The 26,924-nt window shown below is 34.2% G+C and overlaps 1 protein-coding gene across 6 annotated transcripts in view; it reads left to right on the top strand.

The window, feature by feature from the left end:
• Positions 1-26,924, top strand: part of IA-2 (tyrosine phosphatase IA-2) — a 277,811-nt gene that overhangs the window by 40,552 nt on the left and 210,335 nt on the right. The window contains exon 1 of one of the 6 annotated variants that reach the window (XM_073971316.1): positions 320-828. The exons of the other annotated variants lie outside the window; for them this stretch is intronic. The gene's annotated coding sequence lies outside the window, so the exon portion shown is untranslated. Of the gene's footprint in view, positions 1-319; positions 829-26,924 lie in introns of those variants that run through there. 6 annotated transcript variants of the gene reach the window in all.

Genomic DNA, 26,924 nt, shown 5'->3' with positions numbered 1-26,924 from the left:
TTTAACATCCCTTCCACAACCATGGCCTGGAAACACCGAAAGCTTTTACGAAGTTATATTATGAATGAGTTGTTGGTCGCCGAACACAAACCAATGCCTCCTGTTGCTTCTTCGGCAGTTTTCCTTTTCGTCGCTTGATAGGCAACTTGTTGTTGCATGCTTGTGTATGCTATTTAAAGCTTTTGTAGAACTTCCAGCCATTGGAATAACTTGCAATGTGGGCTTATGTGTTGGTATTTGTTTTTGGTGTGTGCGCGCACATTCCTGTGGATGCTATGCGTATTGGGCCACGAAAGATGAAGATGTTTTTGGGTTCGTTGTTAGCACTACCTGATGCTTGAAATCAGTTCAACCTGGTGGACACAGACTGCATGTAGTGTAGAGCGGTTAAATAAGCGTGTTTCGCCAAAAACGAAAGTATCCACTTTCTTCTGTTTAGTTCCTTTCCTCATTTCATTACTACCAACAACAACAATCAACCAACTAGCGGCAAGTGAACGAATAAAGCGAACATCGTAAAACATCAAGACAAGACCACCATCGCTGTTCACAGCATCCTCTTCTTCCGCACCCAGTAACAGTAACATAAAACGACTTAGTGTTGATTCGGCAAATGTTTGCCGAAATTGTTTGAAATCCGTGAACTTGTTGGACAAAATTACAAAAGTTTTCGAGCCAGTGTAAACGTTCAAATGTCAGGTCATTGCAATTAGCCGGATAGCAAGCTGTTCAGCCATTAGCATATGGCAGCTAAAAGTGATGTCAAACATGAGCTGCCTCCAGCAACCTTGTTGTCATTGTAACAACAACCTCAACCATCAAGTAAGGGTAAGTGATTTTTCGTATGGATGTTACGACTCGTAGATTAAGGCTATCGCTCACTGCATAGAAATCCATTTTGTTCATGATTTGACATAAACTCGAAACCAATGACAACCTCATGTTACCTTAAAAACCAACAGCCGTACATTGCATTCATACACCGACCACCCATCAGCATCATCATCTAACCAACTATTTATCCATTCATCTGAATTGTCCATACTCTGTGTAAGTGTCAGTGTCATTCTTCTTGTTTGGCTGCCATGTTGACTGTTACTACAGTCATCTATCTGTAATTAATTTCTCTATCTATTGACAAAGGCGAGTTGGAAAGGGGTACTCAGTCAAAGGAGGTTGATTATGTACCATTATCTGTGTTACGAATTTCTGGAAATTGTTTCTGGCCATATGGAATGCTATTACTTTCGTTCTATTTGGTACCATATGGGACTGGGAAGGTGGGAAAGTTTTTGTTCTTGAGACTTTTTATATAGAATTGAGCTTATAATGAAGAATGGGAAGATTAAATAAATTGTTATTCAATTGTGGACAAATTATTTATCATTACAAAAAAATCCTTCCACTTTAACGTTAACAATAAACACGGTGCGCCTTAACTTATTTTAAATGGAAGGTGCTTACACCTGGGAAGTTTTTGCAGATTCTGAAACTACAATGCTCATTGATGAGAAATATCAAGAAAAAAAAAATCGCCGGAGGGATTTTCAAATAAATCGCGATTTAAATTCACATTTTTAGGGGTTCTTTAGGTTTTCACGATTTTGCTTGAAAACTGCGAGTCCTATGTAAATGGGCCTAAAGAAAATGTTGTAGCTGTGAAAATTCTCCACAAGATTGACCTTTATGATATTTTCGTAGGTTTTACCGTTTTTGAGATATAGAAGTTCAAATTTAGACAATGCACTGACTGCATCGTCTCCTTATAAAACAATTTCATTACTGCAATTTCCCAAATTAAACTTATATATCTTGAAAATGCTACAACCTAGGAAAAACGAAATCATCCAATCTTTTAGAGAATTTTCACAGCTACAACATTTTCTTTAGATTCATATCGATACGACTTGCGGTTTCCAAGCAAAATCGTGAAAACATAAAAAACCGAAAAATTATGAATTTTGATCGCGATTTATTTAAAAATTTCTCCGTCGATTTTTTCTGTTATTTTTATTTTTCTTATCTATGAACATTGCTGTTTCAGAATCCGCGAAATCTTCCGATGTGTAAGCGGTTTTCTTCAGAAGTTAGTTAAGGCGCACTTAGCATGATATTGTTTTATAAGGAGGCGATACAGCTAGTACATTGTCTCAAGTTGAACTTATATATCTCAAAAACAGTAAAACCTACGAAAATATCATAAAGGTCAATCTTATGAAGAATTTTCACAGCTACAACATTTTCTTTAGGCCCAATTACACAGCTCTCGCGGTTTCCAAGCAAAATCATGAAAACCAAAAGAACCCCTAAAAATGTGAATTTAAATCGCGATTTATTTGAAAATCCCTCCCATCAGAATCTGCAAAAACTTCCCAGGTGTAAGCACCTTCCATTTAAATTTGGTTAAGGCACACCATGTAAATATTAAAAACAAACATGTAGGCCTTAAAAATAAATTCTCCGGATTTTTGACACTATTTATTTTAATTCCACGCACTTTTTTATGTAAGTGTATGCAGATGTACCCAAATGTACACTCTAAATTATTTGTTGAAAATTACTATGAAAATCACTGTGATTTTTTGTTGATTTTGTAGGAGGTGCGTAATAATTAACAAATTATAGTTCAACTTATAGAAATGGTTAATTTCAAACACAAATTATTGCATTACGCTTTTTTGTGTCGCATCTTGTTGCCTATCATTATCATTGTGAAATTCAACAGAAAAAGTTTAGAGTTTATATATACATAATTTCTGAATGTGTTTAAAGAAACCATAATTTGAATACGGAGAAAAAATCGTTTTATTTAAATAAAAACAACTTATTTCATTTATGTAATAAAAAATTCTACTAAAGGTAAATATACATATACATATATTTGGATATATATACAATCTGCGTGAAGAATTCCAAACTTTTATGAGAATTAATATTATTTATGACATAAAAAAATATTTTCCATTTTAAGCACAACCTTTTCGGCTTTTAAGGACTTTTTCACAAATTTATTTATTGATTTTTTTATTTACTTCTTATTTTATTTATTAAAAACCAATATCTTCGCAATCTTTTATCCGCTTCGAACAAAGAACCGCCAGCAACTAACACGTTTTCCGAGTTTTGTTGTTCTTCTGCTTGAAAAATACAAATTTTTTTGTTGTGCTAAAATGAATTTGCTACTGTTTGTGATTAATTTTAAGCACATTCTGTGGCAATTGTGTTTTGTGCACCACTTTATATTTGAAATTAAGCAGTTGTGTTTAATTTCAAGCATATTCTGTTGAAACTACTGTTTTTGCAATAATTTGTGTTGGAAATTACGCATTTCCATAAATTGCACTATAATTTGTTAATTGTTACATACCGCCTAAAAAATCACAAAAAACACGGGGATTTTCATTGCATTTTTCAATAAATAAATTAGAGCGTACACTCTAAACTTTTTACAACAAGATGCGACACACGATTTTTACGCATAAAATGTTTGAAATTCAGGCATTTATTGTTGCATATTCATTCACTTCAGGCACATAAATTCACAATTTCAGCACACTTTATGCGTAAAAATCGTATTTCAAAGAAATGTTTAAAATTACGCACATTTGTGTCGCATTTTGTTGCAAAAAGTTTAGAGTGTAGCTAATTAGACCTTTATATTAAAAATGGTCAATATTCCAGTTAAATAGAAGTTTTATGGATATTCGTAAAAGTTCTCTGAACAACTTAAATATGTGACTAAACTTTCCAAAATATACAAATGAAAGCAAAACTAAATTTGGGGCAACCCTTAATGGATAGCCATACAGAAACGATGACCTATCTTACATATAATGTAAGAAGTTTTTTTTGCTCACTTAGAATTTACTTTACAAATTCTAAAAAACCGTTTGGAAAATATGAGTCTTGCAATACTTGCGAACACGACATACATACATATATGTCGAATTATTACCTTTGGTAAAATATATTTCACCAACATTTTAACCCCCTTTATGTTGAAAAAATCAATTTTTTTAAAGATGTTATAACTTTGTGGAATTTCGGTGGAATAATGTTTCTATTACAAAAAATTTGCACACGGTTTAATGATGAAATTCTCTTTGAAGGCCGAAAATATTCATATTTTTTTCAAAGGGTTTCAAATAGTTATTTATCAAGGTCATGATAAGATTGTCTCTTTCGAACATTGCATATCTTAAGCGTTGTAAGGGTATTTTGTACGAACTGTGTAAGATACATATTTTCAGAATATGGAGGGTATAATTAAATTTGTCATTCCGTTCGTAACACATCGAAATATTCGTCGGAGACCCTGTATAGTATATATATATATATATATATATATATATATATATATATATATATATATATATATATATATTATTGATCAGCATAAAATTCTATGTCGAATTGACCATGTCCGTCTGTCCGTCTGATACTAGATACAGCTCGCAATTTTAAAGATAGAGAGTCAAGATTTCGTACAGAAGTTTTTATTACTTGCAGGATGGTTGGTATTGAAAATGGGATATATCGGTCCACGTTTTGATATAGCCCCCATAGAACGGTACCTCCCGATTTTCGGTATTTTGAAGGTTTTAGCTTCATTATTACACCGAAATGGCTGAAATTTGGAACTTAGTCTACGTTGGTGGTATAAAACTTTTTCCAGAACTTTGTCGGTATCGGTACATGCCTTCATATAGCCCCCATAGAACGGTACCCCCCGATTTTCAGTATTTTGAACGTTGTGGCCTCAATATTCCACCGAAATGGTTGAAATTTGGTATTTAGACTTCGTTGGGGGTACTCAAACTTCCCCTTTAAATTTGTCCGTATAGGTCCAAGCCTTCATATAGCCCTCATGGAAAAGTACCTCCCGATTTTTCGTATTTTGAAGGTTGTGTCTTCAATATTCCACCCAAATGGCTGAAATTTGGTATTTAGTCTTCAATGCTATATAAAACTGTTCGCCAGAAATATGTCTGTACAGGTCCACGCTTTCATATTGCCCCATTTCTGACTAAAATTCGTCGGTATCGGTCCACGTTTCGATATAACCACCATAGAGCGTTACCTCCCGATTTTCGTAATACTGAAGATTGTTATAAAATATTCCAGAAGAGTATTATCGGTATAGGTCCACGTCTTCCTATATCCCCATAGAAGCGTACTTCTTGATTTTCGGTATTTTTTTAAGTTTTAGTTACATCTTACCGAAATATAGGAAATTTGGTATCTAGCCTAAAAACTTTCCGTCAGAAATTTTTCGGTATAGATCGAAGTTTTAAAAAAGCCCCCATAGAATGGTGCCTCACATTGTTTTACCGAAATTGCTGAAATTTAGTATTAAGTCTTCTTCATACAAGAAAGGGAACCAATTATTCCATTTTACTTCAATACAACTTGTGTTGGAGGGTATAACAAGTTCGGCCCGACCAAACTTAACGGCGTTCTTACTTGTTTGGATTTAAAGTTCTCATAAAAATCATGAAATTTTAAAATTTTGTATAGCGGTACGTAAGCCTATTTTAAAGGTTGTTAGTTGATTTTATACGAGAACTACCATTGTTTTCACTATCGCAAGATTTTATTAGTATTTCGAAAATCTTAACTTTTTAGAATATCGACTGCAATATAGGGTTTTCCACCTTTTAATGCAACCCATGTATAACTCTACTCGCGAATATGTCGAATAGAGTTATACAGGGGTTTAATGTACACGGTGTGCCTTAACCAAATTTAAATGGAAGGTGCTTACACCTGCGAAGTTTTTGCAGATTCTGAAACACAATGCTCATAGAAGAGAAATATCAAGAAATCAAAAAAATCGCCGGATGGATTTTCAAATAAATCGCGATTAAGTTCACTTTTTTAGGGGTCCTTTGGGTTATCACGATTTTGCTTGGAAACCGCGAGTCCTATATAAATGGGCATAAAGAAAATGTTGTACCTGTGAAAATTTTCCACAAGATTGACCTTTATGATATTTTCGTAGGTTTTGCCGTTTTTGAGATATAGAAGTTCAAATTGACACAATGCACTGACTGTATCGCCTCCTAATAAAACAATATCATGCTCAGTGCGCCTTAACTAACATTTGATGAAAACCGCTTACACATGGGAAGATTTCGCGGATTCTGAAACAACATTGTTCATAGATTGGAAAAATTAAAAAAACAAAAAAAATCAACGGAGGAATTTTAAATAAATCGCGATCAAAATTCACAATTTTAGGGTTTTTTAGGTTTTCACGATTTTGCTTGGAAACCGCAAGTCGTATCGACATGAGTCTAAAGAAAATGTTGTAGCTGTGAAAATTCTCTACAAAACTTACCTTTAGGTTTTTTCGTAGGTTTTACCATTTTTGCGATATAGAGGTTCAGTTCAATTTTTTTAGGTTTTTATCTTAAGTCTTCAGGATTTTCCTTGGAAACCACAAGTCATTTGTTGAAGCTGTGATAATTCTCTACAAGATTGGATGATTTATTTTTTCCTAGGTTGTACCATTTTCAATATATATAAGTTTAATTTGGGAAATTGCAGTAATGACATTGTTTTATAAGGATGCGATACAGTCAGTGCATTGTCTCAATTTAAACTTCTATATCTCAAAAACGGTAAAACCTACGAACATATCATAAAGGTCATCTTGTGGAGAATTTTCACAGCAACAACATTTTCTTTATGCCCATTTACATAGGACTCGCAGTTTCCAAGCAAAATCGTGAAAACCCAAAAGACCCCTAAAAATGAGAACTTAAATCGCGATTTATTTGAAAATCCCTCCGGCGATTTTTTTTGTTTCTTGATATTTCTCATCTATGAGCATTGTAGTTTCAGAATCTGCAAAAACTTCTCAGGTGTAAGCATCTTCCATTTAAAATTAGTTAAGGCGCACCGTGTGTACATAACAAGTAAAAAAGTATCAGATATATACCCTCAGGCTATGTGAATTGAAACTTTCATCTACGGACAGATTGGATGTATTTAGAGTCTTTACAGTATTTTGTGGCCTTTTTTGGGCATTTAAACATGCCGACGAAAATGTGGATTAGGATTAAAGTTCAAAAGTGTTGCAAAGGAGGTACTTAAAAGAATGGACCGACATATTTCATTATGGACATATTTCATATGCTGGGAGTCATACCTTTTCGATAGATATCGCGCCCACAAATCATTTCAGTGAGTCTTCGTATAACTTTTGGACCCGTATGCCAGGAAGTAGGGACTTGTCCACGGAAAACATAATATCGTTGTAAACAGGACCACAACGAACAGCAGCGGTATACATTTCCAAAGGATCTTCGAACAGACCCTAAACTGCACTTAGACACACATGTTGAACTTTTGTGGGGGAGGTACCCTCCATTTTAGAAGTTAAACTAAACTTGGACAAAATATTAGGAGATCCAAATTTTGGACCAAATTCGTTCAAGATATATCGTGCAAATATGACGAAGGCCAAATTTTGGACCAAATCGGTTGATCAGTTCGAGAATTACCGTGCTCTCCAGCCAAAAACATATGGTGCCATATGGGGATTTTACACCTTTCGAGCTGTTTTCTCAAGAAGTATGGACTTTCCCCTGAAAAAAAAAAACTTTCACTGTGGTAATTGGGGCAGCGCATGCAAGATGCTTCAACAAAAATAAATAAAATCAGCTGAGCCAGGCTGGGGTTTGAACCCACGTCCTTGAAAATCACAGGAAAAAAGTGTTGTCACGGCGTGTTAGCGTTCAGAGCCAAACTCTTTACTTTCAAAGGCAGCTCTAAGCGTTTGTCATGAAAGCACAACTAAATGGGAAAATCCCCATTGTTGTTGTAAAAAAAAAAACAAAATGCATTTGAAAGAAGAAAATTTCGGGGACATCGAAGCCGTTCCACATCCGATAAGTCTGAAGAGCCTTTAACGAAGGCGAAACATGCATGTCACATAGTGGTGGGTTCGAATCGTCGGCCATCCTTTTTCAGATGCATTATTGATCATAAAGCTTGATTCCAAAGAGAAATTAATTAAAAATTAATACTAAAAATAATCTTTGCCTGAAAAGACAAATTTTTTCAAATACAAAAAATCAAAGTGATTCGTGAGCAGGTCGTAAAGTGAACTTATCCGAAATTTTGTATGATAGATGCCCGAAGGAGTGGACAAAAATTGTCCATATTCGAACCTGATCTATATCTGGTAGATATATTTGGATGTGGAATGTATGACCAACCAAATCGGTAGCTCCCTTCAAGAGATATCATGCGAACAATTTTTCCGAAAATTTTTGAACTTTTGTGGGGGAGGTAACTTAAGGAGTGGACCGATATGGTTTACCTTCGAACTTAAACATAGTTTGGACAAAATATTACTCCCTTCAAGAGTTATCGTGGGCACAAATTTTCCGAACATTTTCGAACTATTGTGGGTAGGTACCGGAAGGAGTGGACCGATGTAACCCATCGTCGAACATAAACTAAGTTTGGACAAAATATTACGAAAGTCAAATTTTGGACTAAATCGGTTCATCCGTTCGAGAGTTATCGTGCGATCCAGCTAAATCGTGCGGACGGACATGGCTAAATCAACTCCAAACTGTCTTAAGTGGATTTCGTTCGAACCATTATTTCGAAAAGGCACATTTTGGCCGTATGAGAGTGTTCATACCCTAGTTAGCATAAATGCTGAGGGTATAAAAAATGGAAGAATGGGATGCTTTACCGACTATTGCGATATCTCCGTCGTTTCACCCCCTACGTCAACCTACTTTGCATCATTTTAAAGTTGAGATTTTCTACTTTCATAGGAATGCTTTGCTTTTGGAAGACCACCAGCTAGAGCTGTGATACTCAAAATTACAATTGAAATCACAAAAATTAAAACATGAGTTGTATTAGCGACTATTGCAGAGATGACCAGCAACAACAAATTTCCTATGTCGGCGGGCATAGGCAAAGCGATCGTACTCACACGTATAGAGTAAACATCTGCGTAAGGCTTCGTTAGGTTGACGTGTTGTTTACATTTTGGAAATCAGTCGATGAGAAGAACGGTGGTTTGTTAGTGTAGTACTAATGTTGGTCATTCGGATTTTATATACTCACACAAGCGCAATGTGTAATCTGCATACGCCAAACTACTTTGCATTGTTGCAAAGATTAAGCTTTCCACACTTTCATCAACAGTCTTTTCTTTGCATTATAATAAAAGCTTGCCTTTTTCTTCACAAAAGTTTTTTTTTTTTGACTTTTCTGATCCCTTAATATGTTTCGACAATCACCATCAGTAGTCTTCTTCCCCTCCAGTAATCCCATCTACCTCCAGAATTACGTGACGATCTGATAAAAATTACAATTACATGTATTATGTATTTCGTCTGAATGTAAAATACACATGTAAAGTTTTAGAACCCTATTTTTACTGATGATTATATGTAATGAGGATTACGTTCAAACGATATTTTTCTAGTCATTCCTTATATAGAGAGCCCTGTACAACTCAAGCTAATTAACTCAATATGTTCATTAGAGAACTATTTGCTTTAGAAATCATAAATTCCATCAACTCTGTGTTGATAATTTCCTGTGGTGCAAGACTCTGTATTCCCCCAATTCCATAGTAGTTTGCAAATAAAAAACAACCCTAATATTTATATAGGTGACTTGTTCCCCCAACTTCACAACGAAAAATCCTTTTGACAATGACAAATAAAATATTGTATTTACATATCAAAGTGCGTAGGTTAGTGTGTGAATGTCCGTGTGTATATGTTAATGTGTATGTTTTTGTGTGTACGTTTCATGTTTTTTTGCTTTGTTTTGTTTCAATTTTAATTGGAATTTGTAACTATCAGCTTGTTTAACATGGTCTCATGTGTTGTTGTAACAAGTGTTATTGCATGTTGTTACAAACAAAACAAACAACAACAACTACACAAATGACAACAATTTTTGTTGTCGTTGTTGTTATCGTTATCGCCGTAGCTGCCCCTTTGTTATTTGTTGGTGACATTTACTTGCAACAAAAACAACGGCAACAACAACATTTAAAATACATAGGAATACCACTATCGCAACATCAAAGCGATGAGTGACAGACGACGAGCAAAAGGTAAAAAGTGGTGATGACGACTCCACATCACGAACTAGCAGTTGCTGCGCAATTAATAATTTCGTTATGTATTCGCTATTCGTAAAAGAACATTATCGGTTATGATAGGTGAACGAGTGTGTCTCTGTGTGTGTGCATCTGATACAGCGCGTGGAGAATGGAGGCGTGGGTTTCCTGCTGTATTTCCTGTCCAGTGCCAAAGCTACAAAAGGTTACCTATTTGATTTTTTGCACATTTTGGCAGTCATACTCTGACACATAAACTCCATGTAGGTGTCTGGGCGTATATAGGTGTGAGTGTGTGTATTTCTGTTTAAGCGCCAAAGATCCCCACAGAATTTTGTCGATACAGCTTGTTGTGCGTGTGTTGAACCTAGCAATGGGAATGTTCGTACATACATACATACATACGTTCGGCTTGCTGTTATCACATTTCCCATACCAGTTTCTTTTACCCCATTTTTCCACTTTTCAACTGAACTGACAATTCTCGAAAGTACAGTTATTCATTTTTGATGAGTTTTGATGGAAGAATTTCGGTCGTTGCTACGACTATTTTTGATGCACATTTCCATGCCAACCATATGGAGATATGGTGTACTCCTGCAACTCACAAGCAACCATCAAAGGATGATGGTGAGGTGAAGGGTAGAGATGACAATGGTAGAATCGAACTGGGGAGGATACATTTGTTGGTGTTTTTCCTAAAATCCAAGTTTGCTGGTCTTAAAACAAATACATATTTAAAAATTCCACGTATTTAAGGAAATATATACTTTTATAAATAATCCTTTTTTTTTTTGAAAACTCAAATCTTTGAAAAAATTATTTTTTTAAAGATTTAAATATTAAAAATTGTTTTAATTGATATATAACAAAAAAAAAAAAAAAAAAAAAAAAACAAACAATTTATTAAATTAAAATCTTTGAATTGTGTATAAAATTTAAATCTTTGATTTTTTACAAATTCAAATATGTGATTTTTTTTTAATTGAAATGTTTGGACGAAATGTGTTTCAGACAATTTGGAGTCGATTTAGCAATGTCCGTCTGTCGCACGATAACTCTCGAACGGATGAACCGATTTGGTCCAAAATTTGGCTTTTACAATATTTTGTACTAACATAGTTTAAGTTCGAAGACGGGTTATATCGGCCCACTCCTTCCGGTATCTCCCCCACAAAAGTTCGGAAAATTTGTGCCCACGATAACTTTTGAAGGGAGTAACCGATTTTGTCCATACTTTGCACATCGTAAAATTTCTACCAAACTTAGATGAGGTTTCAATATGAACTCAGCCCAAGCCTTCGGGTACCTCCCACACGAAATTTCGGAAAAGTTCAGTTTAGGACCTGCTCTCGAATCGTTTTGATTTTTGTTGTAAACACTTGTATTCACTGCCCCCTATACGGCGGTACAAGTTTCATCAGGGGCAAAACCATACTTCCTGAGAAAATAGCCTGAAACCCACTTGACACCGTGTGTAGTGGTTGAAGCGCAAGAAAACTCTCGAACGGATCTGCCGATTCGATCCACAATTTGGCCTTCACAATACTTTTTCCAAACTTAGTTATAGTTCAAAGATAAGCCATATCGGTTCACTCCTTCAGGTACCTCCCCCACAAAAGTTCAAAAATGTTCGGACAAATTGTGCGCACGATAACCGAACCGAAGGACCGATTTGGTCCATACTTTCCGCATCCTAATATATCTACCAGATATAGATCAGGTTTAAATATGGTCAATATTTGTCCATTCCTTCGGGTATGTAAGTTCACTTTAAGACCTGCTCTTGACTAGGTTAGGTTAGGTTAAAGGACGCGCAGCTGTCGTGTTGGACAGCCACTCCACTCGGAGACCTTATGGTCTATTGTGTTCATCCTATAGTGTGGGTAGGAGACAAGAAAAGAAATATTTGCATAGAAGGTATCGGGTTAAGAAGTAAGAAATAAGAATAATTAAGTAATTAAGCAAACAAATTGAGAATAATTAAGTAAGTGCTATGGACTGAAAGACAATTGAGAAATTATTTATGAAAGGAGAGCGAGTAAGGAGGTTTTGCCATATTAAGAAGCTGTAATTTGTTCATGTGGAACACTTCAGACCCTTGGCGAGAAGAAGCAGTGTTGTCGGCTCAGCTTGGCAGAATGTTGTCAGAGATGATATTGTATGTTCACCCATTGTTTGGATTCTCCTGGTCCTGAGCATTGGACAACGGCATAATTAGTGCTCAATCGTCTCTGTTTCATCTTCACATAATCTGCAGTAGTCCGTGGAGTCATCTCTAGGTCTAGGTCATTGATCTTATTCTGCAGTGTGAATACTCCAACCATTAGTTTCAGGTCGTTTTTTCTCAGAGAGTGTAGAGAAGTGGTCTTCCGTTTGGAGAGGTTGGGTCAGATTCCCTTTGATACCTTACAGCCAGTTTCGTTGTTCCAAATCTGACCAGCCTTCTCCCTGTATACTTGTTCTACGAGCCGCACGAAGTGACACAAGGGTGGCTTGATTGAGTTATCGATTTCGATGTCGTTTGTCGTTCATCCGCTTTTTAATTTTCCTCGATGTCGCAATGCCCCGGGACCCAGCACAAGGTAACGATTGATAAAGGGCTATGAATAAAGGGCTATAATGCATCTCTTGGCACGTTCTTCGACATTCATTTTCCACGTTAGATGGTGGTCCAGGATAATGCCAAGGTACTTGGCCTGTAGAGAGAGCTTTAGGGCCGCTCCATCCAGCGTTGGTAGGGTGAATGGTTTGACTTTTCTCTTGTTCGTAAATAGAACCAGCTCTGTCTTAGATGGGTTCACCCCAAGTCCATTGTTGTGTGCCCATCTTGATAAATTGACTAGAGCTCCTTGCATAAGTTCCGATAGCGTTTGTGGGAACTTCCCGGTGATTATTATGACCACGTCATCCGCATAAGCTACTGTCTTTATACGTAGTTGGTCAAATTCCTTAAGTATTTCGTTAATCACCAGGAGCCACAGCAGTGGAGATAGTACGCCACCTTGTGGTGTGCCCCTGGTGACAGACTTCTGAATGGAGGTCTCACCGTTATTTGAATTGATTATCCTGCCGCTAAGCATTCCATCGATCCAATTGATCAGTGTGGTGGAAACGCCTAAGTTCAAGAGTGGATTGTGGATGGATTCGAGTTTGACGTTATTTAAGGCGCCTTCTATGTCAAGAAACGCTGCTAACGTATAATTTGAGCCCATCATATTCCTCTCGATTAAATCAACGACTTCATTTAGTGCTGTCTACACCGATCTGCCTTCCTCGCTTTGGGGATGTATGTCACCGTGACCTTCCTCCCCAGAACCGGAGTGAGCGATAGACGTAGACAGGCCCTATAAATGTGATCCAGGTGTGGGATCAACCCCTCCAGTGTATTTTGTAGCATTGCAGGGAAGATACGTTCTAGACTAGGTGATTTAAAAGCCTTAAAAGTGTTTATCGCCCAAGCTATCTTTGTGTGACTTATAATCTCCTCGATGACACTCACTTCCCCAGTGGATTGGTTGCACATAGGTGGATCGGCTGAGCTATCCTTTGCATCCATGCATTTGGGAAAGTGGGTTTTGGCTAGGAGAACCAGAGTTTCTAGACCGGAGTTAGTCCATGTGTCATCATCCCGTTTGATACAGCCGATGGATTTGCTCTACGGAACCTGGCTACATCCTCTACTCCCTCTTTTGACTCGCTAAAGCAGACCCATGATCTGCGTTTAGCCTTCTTTATTTCGCTTTTGTACTTATTGAAAGATACTTTGTAGTTCTCCCAATCTGTGGACAACTTCATTTTGTTGTCTTTGTTATAGAGCCTTCTGCAAGTCTTTCTGAGGTTAGCCAGATCTTTTGACCACCAGACCGGTTGACATCTTCTGCCTGGGTAAGTGAGTTGGCAGGCGGTCTCATAGCTGTCCACCAAAACCTCTGTCACGTGCTTCACTGCACTATTAACCTCTGTGGCTGTTTGAGGGTATCGTGATACTCCCAGCTTGGAGCTTACTAGTTCATTGAATTTGTTCCAGTCGGTTTTCCGTGGATTTCTAAATGGTGGCTGTCGAATACCATTAACAGAGACTTGGAAGAATATCTTCCGATGATCCGAAAAGGAGCATTCTTCCGATACCCTCCAGTCACTGATAAGAGATTCGTCTTTATTAATGACCTCTATAACCTCCCCCTGATTCTATTTTGAAACGTGTATTCGTTTCCCCTGTTGCATATTCTAAAATTATATTTTAAGATAAACTCAAATACGGACTCACCTCTGGCATTTGTGTCGCTGCTGCCCCAGTGGAAATGGTGAGCATTGGCATCACATCCTAGGATGATGTGACAAGCTTCTCCACGTCTTTGCCCGGTGGGTCAGGGCTCTCGAATGGCATGTATATGAACGAGAATGCGGTGGCTCTCTGGAAGCTGCATTCCATCCTTACAGCCGTAATATCACCTTCGCTGAAATTAGAGAGAAATATTAGTATAAGACTCTTCTTAGCAACTACACAGGTTCTTACCTTGTCCCCGTTGAGTGTGGCGAAGGTGGTGCAGTTGCTATCGCTTAACCCAGCAACCTTATTTTTGTATAAATAGGGCTCCTGGATTAAGACGATGTCAACTTCGGATTTCTTGAGGGCTAGAAAAAGTTCAGCAACAGCCGCTTTGCAGTGATGCAGATTAATCTGCATTATGCGAAGCGGCAGCTGCTTCCATTCCTCCACTACTTTCGTCCTAGGCGGAATCTGATCCATCCTTGACCAAAATGTAGTTTGCCCTATCGAGTCCTTAGGTAATCTTGCCCCTGAGTGTCTATTGACACCCTGATGGCAACACCTCCATTTTCCGGATTGTGCGCTGGTCCGAAGATTGGGGTTTTGTCTGCCGAGGATGGTCAGTATGCGTGCGGGATCCACAGGTGGAGGTGGCACCCATGCTGACAACACTCTTTTGAAAGGGACCTCTTTGACACCAACGACTGCCAGTTGACACTTGCAATCGCTGTCTCAATTAAACGGTAAAGTTTTTCAGTGACAAGTCCATACTTCTTGGGAAAACAGACCGAAAGTAGTAAAAAAACGCCTATGGCACCATATGCAGTACCTGAAGAGCACAATAACTCTCGAACTGATAAACCGATTTGTTCCAAAATTTGGCCTTCTTCATAGTTTAACCTCTAAAATTGCCCATATCGGTCCTCTTCTTAGGATACCACCCCCACACAAGTTCAACATGTGTGTCCAAGTGCATTTTTGGGTCTGTTCGGAAATCCTTTTCAAATTTATACCGATTATGTTTTTTGTGGTCCTGTTTACAGCCATCTATGTTTTCTGTGGACAGTCCATGCTTCCTGGCATACTGATCCAACAGGTGTACGATAACCCACTGAAATGACTAGTGGGCGCGATATCTGTCGAAAGGATATGACTCCAAAATAAGATCCACTTTCGTAATCCACTATGTCGGTCCATTGCCTCCCCCGCAAAACTTTTGAACTTTAATCCTAATCCACATTTTCAAGGCAAGTTCAAATGTCAAAAAAGTGCCACAAAATTCTGAGAAGACCCTAAATACATTCGATCTGTCCGTAGATGTTCCAATTGACATAGGCTGAGGGTATATCTCTGTCGGCAAAGCGATAATTGTTTACTTGTTTTAAATTCAAATGTTAAAAAATTTAAAAAATATTCTTTAAGAAATCCACGTCCATGAAAAAAATATTTAAATCCACTTCAAATATTTAAAAATATTCATTAAAAAAATCAGCGTCGGTGAAGATAATATTTAAAAAATATTCTTTAAAAAATCAACGTCCTTAAAAAAGTATTTAAAAAAATATCCTTTAAAAACTCCGCGGCCTTGAAAAAAATATTTAAAAACATTTTTTAAAAAATCCTGTCCCTGAAAAAATATTTTAAAATATTCTTTCAGAATCTCCACGTACTTGAAAAAAATATTTTAAAAATATTCTTAAAAAATCAATTTCCTTAAAAATATTTTAAAAACATATCTACGTTCTTGAACAAATATTTAAAAAATATTCTTTAAAAAAACCACTTCCTTGAAAAAAAATTTAAAAAAAATTGCTATTAAAAAGCCTACGTCCTTAAAAACGGTATTTAAAAATACTATTAAAACAAAATATTTTTCAAAAAATCAATTTAAACAAATATTTAAAAAACTTTCTTTAAAAAATCCATGATCTTGGATCAATATCTAAAAAAAAATTAACGTCCCTGAAAAAAATATTTAAAAAAATCCACGTCCCTGAAAAAAAATATTTAAAAACATCCTTTGAAATATTCTGCGCCCTTGAAAAAAATCCACGTCTTTGAAAAAATTTAAAAAATATTCTTACAAAAATTCACGTCATCGAAAAATATTTACGACTATTTTTAAAAAATCCAAAACCTCGAAAAAATATTCGTTAATAAAATATTCAAAAAATCTTCTTTAAAAAGTCCACGTCCTTGAAAAAATAGTTAAAAAATCCACGTCCTTGAAAAAATAGTTAAAAAATCCACGTCCTTGAAAAAATATTTAAAAATATTCTTTAAAAAATCCACGTCCTTTACAAAAAAATATTCTTTAAAAAATCCACGTCCTTTACAAAAAATATTCTTTAAAAAATCCACGTCTTTTACAAAAAAATATTCTTTAAAAAATCCACGTCCTTTACAAAAAAATATTCTTTAAAAAATCCACGTCCTTTACAAAAATATTCAAAAAATATTCTTTAAAAAATCCACGTCCTTTACAAAAATATTCAAAAAAATATTCTTTAAAAAATCCACGTCCTTTACAAAAATATTCAAAAAAATATTCTTTAAAAAATCCACGTCCTTTACAAAAATATTCAAAAAATATTCTTTAAAAAATCCACGTCCTTTACAAAAATATTAAAAAAATATTCTTTAAAAAATCCACGTCCTTTACAAAAATATTCAAAAAATATTCCTTAAAAAAATCCACGTCCTTGAAAAAAAGTATTCAAAAAAATATTCTTTAAAAAATCCACGTCTTTGAAAAAAAGTATTCAAAAAAATATTCTTTAAAAAATCCACGTCCTTGAAAAAATATTTAAAAAAATATTCTTTAAAAAATCTACGTCCTTGAAAAATATTTAAAAAATATTCTTTAAAAAATCCACGACCTTGACACAAATATTTAAAAAATATTCTTTAAAAAATCCACGTCCTTTACAAAAATATTCAAAAAATATTCTTTAAAAAATCCACGTCCTTTACAAAAATATTCAAAAAATATTCTTTAAAAAATCCACGTCCTTTACAAAAATATTCTTTAAAAAATCCACGTCCTTTACAAAAATATTCAAAAAATATTCTTTAAAAAATCCACGTCCTTTACAAAAATATTCAAAAAATATTCTTTAAAAAATCCACGTCCTTTACAAAAATATTCAAAAAATATTCTTTAAAAAATCCACGTCCTTTACAAAAATATTCAAAAAATATTCTTTAAAAAATCCACGTCCTTTACAAAAATATTCAAAAAATATTCTTTAAAAAATCCACGTCCTTTACAAAAATATTCAAAAAATATTCTTTAAAAAATCCACGTCCTTTACAAAAATATTCAAAAAATATTCTTTAAAAAATCCACGTCCTTTACAAAAATATTCAAAAAATATTCTTTAAAAAATCCACGTCCTTTACAAAAATATTCAAAAAATATTCTTTAAAAAATCCACGTCCTTTACAAAAATATTCAAAAAATATTCTTTAAAAAATCCACGTCCTTTACAAAAATATTCAAAAAATATTCTTTAAAAAATCCACGTCCTTTACAAAAATATTCAAAAAATATTCTTTAAAAAATCCACGTCCTTTACAAAAATATTCAAAAAATATTCTTTAAAAAATCCACGTCCTTTACAAAAATATTCAAAAAATATTCTTTAAAAAATCCACGTCCTTTACAAAAATATTCAAAAAATATTCTTTAAAAAATCCACGTCCTTTACAAAAATATTCAAAAAATATTCTTTAAAAAATCCACGTCCTTTACAAAAATATTCAAAAAATATTCTTTAAAAAATCCACGTCCTTTACAAAAATATTCAAAAAATATTCTTTAAAAAATCCACGTCCTTTACAAAAATATTCTTTAAAAAATCCACGTCCTTTACAAAAATATTCAAAAAATATTCTTTAAAAAATCCACGTCCTTTACAAAAATATTCAAAAAATATTCTTTAAAAAATCCACGTCCTTTACAAAAATATTCAAAAAATATTCTTTAAAAAATCCACGTCCTTTACAAAAATATTCAAAAAATATTCTTTAATAAATCCACGTCCTTTACAAAAATATTCAAAAAATATTCTTTAAAAAATCCACGTCCTTTACAAAAATATTCAAAAAATATTCTTTAAAAAATCCACGTCCTTTACAAAAATATTCAAAAAATATTCTTTAAAAAATCCACGTCCTTTACAAAAATATTCAAAAAATATTCTTTAAAAAATCCACGTCCTTTACAAAAATATTCAAAAAATATTCTTTAAAAAATCCACGTCCTTTACAAAAATATTCAAAAAATATTCTTTAAAAAATCCACGTCCTTTACAAAAATATTCAAAAAATATTCTTTAAAAAATCCACGTCCTTTACAAAAATATTCAAAAAATATTCTTTAAAAAATCCACGTCCTTTACAAAAATATTCAAAAAATATTCTTTAAAAAATCCACGTCCTTTACAAAAATATTCAAAAAATATTCTTTAAAAAATCCACGTCCTTTACAAAAATATTCAAAAAATATTCTTTAAAAAATCCACGTCCTTTACAAAAATATTCAAAAAATATTCTTTAAAAAATCCACGTCCTTTACAAAAATATTCAAAAAATATTCTTTAAAAAATCCACGTCCTTTACAAAAATATTCAAAAAATATTCTTTAAAAAATCCACGTCCTTTACAAAAATATTCAAAAATATTCTTTAAAAAATCCACGTCCTTTACAAAAATATTAAAAAAATATTCTTTAAAAAATCCACGTCCTTTACAAAAATATTCTTTAAAAAATCCACGTCCTTTACAAAAATATTCAAAAAATATTCTTTAAAAAATCCACGTATTTAAAAAAATTATTAAAAATAACTTAAAAAAATACACGTCATCCAAAAAATATCCTCTAAAAAATCCACGTGAAGAATAAAATGCTTAAAATAACATTCTTTAAAAAATCCACGTTTTTAAAAAATATCTAAAAAAATCCACGTTTTTTAAAAAAATTTCTAAAAAATCCACGTTTTTGAAAAAAAAAATATTAAAAAATCCCGGTACTTGAAAAAAAATTTCTCTAAAAAATGCACGACCTTAAAAAAAATTCTCTAAAAAATTCACGACCTTGAAAAGAAATATTTTTTAAAAAATTCAAAACCTTGTAAAAAATATTTTAAAATATTCTTTTAAAAATCCAAAAACCTTGAAAAAAAATATTTCAAAATATTCTTTAAAAAATTCAGGTCCTCGAAAAATATTATTTTTATTTTTGAAAAAAATATTTTAAAAGATCCACGTTTAGTGGTTTTTTGGTCCAGAGAAAATTTAATTGATTGTTCCACAAACATCCCAGATGGACAAGGGAGACTTCTTTCATATCAATGAGTGTACCCCGATTCATATCAGGTCAATGATATGGGACCTACTGTTTATTGCCGAGTCCGAACGGCGGTCCAGGAAAAAAATTCTTAAATAATCCTCGTTTAGTGAAGTGGTCTTTTGGTCCTCGACAAACTATTCTTTAGAAGTCTTTTTCTCCTCAACAAATATCCAGTATAAATCCCAGCTGTTTGATATTTGCGTCCTTTACAAAAAATGTCGTTTAAAATTAGGACTGGCATTCCTAACGAAGTTAAAGCCTTTGTAGGTGTGTGTGTGTGTGTGCGTATTTGTAGTTTACTCATTTGTAGACCTCAAAATCATCATCAACAACGGCATCATTCATCATCTCTAACGTTTAGTAATTATGACACACAATTACAACTACTCGAACATAGAAATTACAAAGCCCGAGGTATACCGCACTTACACCCACATTCCAACACACATGGATATTTAGGTTTAGGTTTATTACTAACATATGGTAGCTTAAAATGAATTATTTCTGTAATAGCAAAGCTTTTGGATAACAACAGGGCAGTTGTCCAGCCAGCCAGCCAACCATGTTGGCGGTCTTTGGGGGTATTGTAATGCAAATAAAGTGTGCGATCATCATCACCATCAATTTCATTAGTGGACTTTATTGTTGGTCTCGTGTTACTGAATTTTTCAATATTGGAATATTTGAAGGACTTTGATATGTGTGTGTGAGAGAGAGAATGTGATTTACTTGCCAGTTGAATTATGAAGTGGAATTTATTATAATTTTCACACATCACCAGACACACATGCACAAATATTGACCGACATGGATATTAAAAGCCAATTTGAGTTTTAGGGCAGGGGGCAAGGATTATAGTTTGCTGCTACAATTTCTGAAAATAATCAAGTGTTTGCTTGTTTGACAACCACTATATACCCGTAGTGTTGAAAACAAAATAAAATTGAATTTGTTTTACTTGACTGTGTGATTAATTAACACAAATTTCCGAACTTAATTTTTAATAACATTCCTTTGTCATGTTCATTCATGCTTTTGACAACAGCTATCCATTAACCAATGATAATATATTCATTTGTCCACAACAGTATTTGTTTGAAATTCAACGACAACACAGAATAAATGAGCAATTTCAATTTAAAAAATTAATAATTTATTATCCTTTTATTGTTGTTATTGTTTCGCTTTATCGGATGATGACTAGTCAAATATGATGTTTCAGCGGTAGAGTTTTGTTTTGCACTCTGAGGGGAAAAGTGGGCAAAAAATGAGGATACAAGGATTTACGCAAATTCTTCCATATCTTCCATACTATGGTGGAGGGCATTAAAAGGCAAAGGGGCATTTCAAATGTTCAGCGCAATGAGTGTAAAGGCTTTATAAAGGATGTTCTTGCACTATTAGATATAACGCCATCTATGTGTCAAGTTTAACATTGCTATTACACAACTAGTCGGTGGAAGATTATTAAAGAGCATACTCTTAGGATGTAACATAAGGAAAAAGGATTTTAATAAATAAATATATCCTCCATACTACGGTGGAGGGTATAAAAAGGCAAAGGGGCATTTCAAATGTTCAGCTCAATGATTACAAAGGCTTTACAAAGGCTGTACTTGCACTATTTGATACAACGCCATCTATGTGTCAAGTTTAACATTGCTATTACACAACTCGTCTGTGGAAGATTATTAAAGAGCATACTTTTAGGATGTATATTCTAGATCTAGCCCTATTACAGATGATTTAGGCTTTTGGAAGCCCAGCCCCACTATTTTTTCAACTTTTGAACAAATTTTGGAGTTTCGGAAATCTTTTCCGACCACTCACAATTGTAAATCCATGTCATGGCAACACATATGCTATACATCTGAACAAAGCCAAACACAACCACCTAAATACACACTTGTATGGTACATTGTCACAACAACCACATTAATCGATTTTTATCAATTGATAGCATTTCATTAATTATTGGTAAAAGGGAAGAGAAATATTTATTGAACGTGATAAACAATTTAATAACAGTATTAATAAAACAAAAAATTTTACAAAAGACTAAAAGTAAAAAATTCATTTAACAAAGCAGCGACAAAGAATGGCGGGGAAGCCAGCAAAAATGGCTGCTTACTTTACATTGTACCAAAATCAAGCGTAGCTGCCATCATGCACCGACCGACTGCCATTGCGGAAAAAATCCCATTAAAAAACCCACAAAAGATCATTATCTACAAACCGAGTGTGTGTGTCTGGTTGTGTGTAACAACGAAAAATTTCTGTGGGCATTAATTTAATAAAGACAATTGTGTCCCCCCTTGCCCATGCCTCCCTTCAAAATATGCAATCCCGTTTTAACAAAAAAAGTAATTATATTTCATGAATGCACCAACACCAACTAACCATCCATCCAGCAAGCCAGTCATCCAGTTATAGTAGTTGCCCATCCTGCCATGCATTGTTCTCAGCCTTATATTCGTCACCATCGCCATCACAATAACCCATCAACCACAGAATCTTTATCTATAGCCTAGAATGGTTGATATAATTAACTATCCCATGGTCGGCAGAACACATAATGACATGGAGTCATCATTGCAGTGTGTTTGGTTAAGCGCAGGGGTGTCACCATGGTTTACCAGCCATGGTCATTATAAAATTTAATTTTTTGTTTCGAGTTTTTTCTCCTTTGTCGCTCATTGAAAATCTGAATGAAATAAAGGCTGTACACGGAAAAGAAAAATCGTAAAACATATTAATAAAATTCACTTAATTGAAAAAAATATTTATAAAATTCAAGTCCTTCGAAAAATATTTAATATGTCCAAATCCATGACAAATTGTTTTTTTGAAAATCCAAGTCGATGACCAAAAACGTAATCCAAGTTCTCGAAAAAAACGTTTAAAAATGCAGGTCTTTGAAAAAAAATATGTAAAAAAATATAAATAACATATTTGAAAAAAGCAAAAAAAATATATATATATAAAAAATATAAATCAAATATTAAAAAAAAAATTAATAATCCACGTCCTTAAAAAAATCTCTCAGAATGAAATCCAGGCCCTTGAAAAAATATTTAAAAAAAATTCCTTAAAAAATCCAAGTCCTTAAAAAATCTTTATCCAAGTCCTCAAAAAAATCCCTAAAAAATTTAAAAAATCCAAGTCTTTAAAAAATAAACGTAATGAAAAAGGTTTTTAAAATATCCACGTAGACAAACAATTTTTTAAAAAATAAACGTCATGAGAAACGTTTTTAAAATATCCACGTCATGGAAAAAATTCTGAAAAATAGACTTCAAAGAAAACACGATTTTTGTCGATTGTTTGGTTGATTCACTCTCTATATTGCGGATGATGGTCTGCTATCAGTTTCAACTACTTAAGGAAGCACTGAGGTTGATGTACAGAGTTCAATTTTCTCAAGAGGAATGAACCAATTTATTGAAAGTATAAAATCACAATGACAAAAGTACAAAAGCTTAAAAATTTTACTATGGAAATGTAGAGGGCGTTAAACTGTATTTATTAAAATGTTGATTGCTTCAGTCTCCCCCTCTGATGCTGAAAGCGTCCCGATGAAGCATCAGAAATAAATGATTGTGGGAACTGCTATGGCAAACTGTATCAGGAATTGGATTGTTGAATCTGTTACAATAAACTGCATGCGGTCTAATTGATTGTTAGATCTGCTAAGTAAACTGTATTAGGATAATGGGTTCTTGAATTTTGCTGAGGTATCAGTTTGTTGAATCTGCTAAAACTGCAATGATGGTTGGAAGATTGTGTTGAACTAGTCTTGTTGGACGCTGAAACCATAGACTTTCTACGGAACCTCCCCCTGGAGTAAAACTGCATTGTTGTTCAAGTGAACGGCATGATTTGGTGGATCCAGAAATGATGCTTATCCACACTCTGTAGGTACTGATGATGCACTATTATCGGTTTCATGTACTTCAGAAGAATTGAAGTTGATGTGTTGTGTCCAATTTGCATGATGATGCACTGCTATCAGTTTCACGTACTTAAGGAAGCATTGAGGTTGATGTACAGTGTTCAAATTTCATCACGCAATTTGAACACTGTACACTATTATCGGTTCCAATAAAAAAACACACTTCGGAGATTGCTTTCTCTTGATTCACTCTCTGTATTGCGGATGATGCTCTGATATCAGTTTCAACTACTTAAGGAAGCACTGAGGTTGATGTACAGAGTTCAAGTTGCTCAAGAAGAATGAACCAATTTATTGAATTTTATTCTACTTAGCTTCACTTTTGAGAAGCGACAAAGTCGTTTAGTATTGTATGATAAAATTTAGTAGTACATAGTTGCTTAAAGTAGTTGTATTAAATATATTTACAAAGGTGTATTTTTAGCTGTTAACTTTAAAAAATGTAAAGATCAATCACAATAGGAAATATGGAAAAGTATAAAATCACAATGACAAAAGTACAAAAGCTTAAAAGTGTTACTATTAAAATGTAGAGGGCGTTAAACTGTAATTATTAAAATGTTGATTTTGATTGCTTCAGTCTCCCCCTCTGATGCTGAGAGCGTCCCGATGAAGCATCAGAAATAATTGATTGTGGGAACTGCTATGGCAAACTGTATCAGGAATTGGATTGTTGAATCTGTTACAATAAGCTGCATGCGGTCTAATTGATTGTTAGATCTGCTAAGTAAACTGTATTAGGATAATGGGTTCTTGAATTTTGCTGAGGTATCAGTTTGTTGAATCTGCTAAAACTGCAATGATGGTACGAAGATTGTGTTGAGCTAGTCTTGTTGGATGCTGAAACCATAGACTTTCTATGGAACATGCCCCTGGAGTAAAAGTGGATTGTTGTTGAAATGAACGGCATGATTTGGTGGATCCAGAAATTATGTTTATCCACACTCTGAAGGTACTGATGATGCACTATTATCGGTTTCATGTACTTTAGAAGCATTGAAGTTGATGTGTTGTGCCCAATTTACATGATGATGCACTGCTATCAGTTTCACTTACTTAAGGAAGCATTGATGTTGATGTACAGCGTTCAAATTGCGTGATGATGCACTATTATGGGTTCCAATAAAGAAAACACACTTCGGAGATGGCTTTCTCTTGATTCACTCTCTGTATTGCGGATGATGCTCTGCTATCAGTTTCAACTACTTAAGGAAGCACTGAGGTTGATGTACAGAGTTCAAGTTGCTCAAGAGGAATGAACCAATTTATTGAATTTTATTCTACTTAGCTTCACTGTTGAGAAGCGACAAAGTCGTTTAGTCATGTATGATAAAATTTAGTAGTACATACATAGTTGCTTAAAGTAGTATTAAATATATTTACAAGGGTGTATTTTTAGCTGTTAACTTTAAAAATGTAAAGATCAATTACAATAGGAAATATGAAAAAGTATAAAATCACAATGACAAAAGTACAAAAGTGTTAATATTGAAATGTAGAGGGAGTTAAACTGTAATAATTAAAATGTTGATTGCTTCAGTCTCCCCCTCTGATGCTGAAAGCGTCCCGATGAAGCATCAGAAATAAATGATTGTGGGAACTGCTATGGCAAACCGTATCAGGAATTGGATTGTTGAATCTGTTACAATAAACTGCATGCGGGCTAATTGATTGTTAGATCTGCTAAGTAAACTGTATTACGATAATGGGTTCTTGAATTTTGCTGAGGTTTCAGTTTGTTGAATCTGCTTAAACTGCAACGATGGTAGGAAGATTGTGTTGAACTAGTCTTGTTGGATGCTGAAACCATAGACTTTCTACGGAACCTCCCCCTGGAGTAAAACTGCATTGTTGTTGAAGTGAACGGCATGATTTGGTGGATCCAGAAATGATGTTTCTCCACACTCTGTAGGTACTGATGATGCACTATTATCGGTTTCATGTACTTCAGAAGCATTGAAGTTGATGTGTTGTGTCCAATTTGCGTAATGATGCACTGCTATCAGTTTCATGTACTTAAGGAAGCCTTTAAGTTGATATGTAGTGTTTAAAGTGTTCTACAGGAATAACCCGTTGTCTTATATGGCCATCTGTATAGGTATTCTGTGAAACAAGACGATTGCGAAGACTCTGTGCTTTCACAAATTACGAGCCTTTTGTTGTTGTAGTACTCGGCTGTTGATGGTAGAAAGTGGTCGTGTTACATGGCCACTGAGTTGGGCGCCAATAATGAAAACACACTTTGGAGATTGCTTGCTCTTGATTCACTCTCTGTATTGCGGATGATGTTGTGCTATCAGTTTCAACTACTTAAGGAAGCACTGAGGTTGATGTACAGAGTTCACGTTGCTCAAGAGGAATGAAACAATTTATTGAATTTTCTTCTACATAGCTTCACTTTTGAGAAGCGACTAAGTCGTTTAGTCATGTATGATAAAATTTAGTAGTACATAGTTGCTTAAAGTAGTAGTATTAAATATATTTATAGAGGTGTATTATTAGCTGTTAATACCAAGTTTACACTTACGCTCCAAAATCCACTGGATTTCGCGAAATCCTGAAATACATCCCGGTGTTTAAACTTATTTTTCCGTGATTTCAAACATATCACAATAATCAAGGTAGATGCATATGCGCAGCTGATCGAACATGAATTTTCAACACAAGCTGTTGTAAATTGAATTTGTCTTAAAAAAATACGACAATATAGAACTTTATTGATTTATTATGAAAAGTATCTATATATCGTATTAATTGTGTATTGCTACCCAGCAAAATTTGAAGGAAGGGGTTCCAAGCGATGACGTGATTTCATGGCATCTTTTGCATTGGTTCAAACGAAGTCGTGAAAGATCCAATCTTTTCATTAGCATTTGAACCCATGGAAAGGAAGTCGTGAAAGATCCGATCTTTTCATCAGCATTTGAATCCATGCAAAGGTAGTCGTGAAAGATCCGATCTTTTCATCAGCATTTGAACCCATTCCATCGATCCAATCGAGATGAATTTTGTGTTTTTATTTATACAATTTTTTTTTTTAAATATATAAGATAAATTATTTACGATATGCTTGATGTGTCGGAGACTTGATATCACAACCAACGTTGTCAAAACTCTCGTCGTAATGATAATGTCATTGCAAAGGGTTGGTGAGAATGACATGCCAAAGCATTGGTGGAAATGGCATGCCAAAGCATTGGTGAAAATGACATGTCAAAGCATTGGTGTAAATGACATG

Source organism: Musca autumnalis, unplaced genomic scaffold (assembly GCF_047663935.1).
Source record: "Musca autumnalis isolate F117 unplaced genomic scaffold, ASM4766393v1 scaffold_2, whole genome shotgun sequence".
Lineage (NCBI taxonomy): Eukaryota > Metazoa > Arthropoda > Insecta > Diptera > Muscidae > Musca > Musca autumnalis.
The sequence above is the reverse complement of the archived record's forward strand: the minus strand, read 5'-3'. Positions and strand labels throughout refer to the sequence as shown.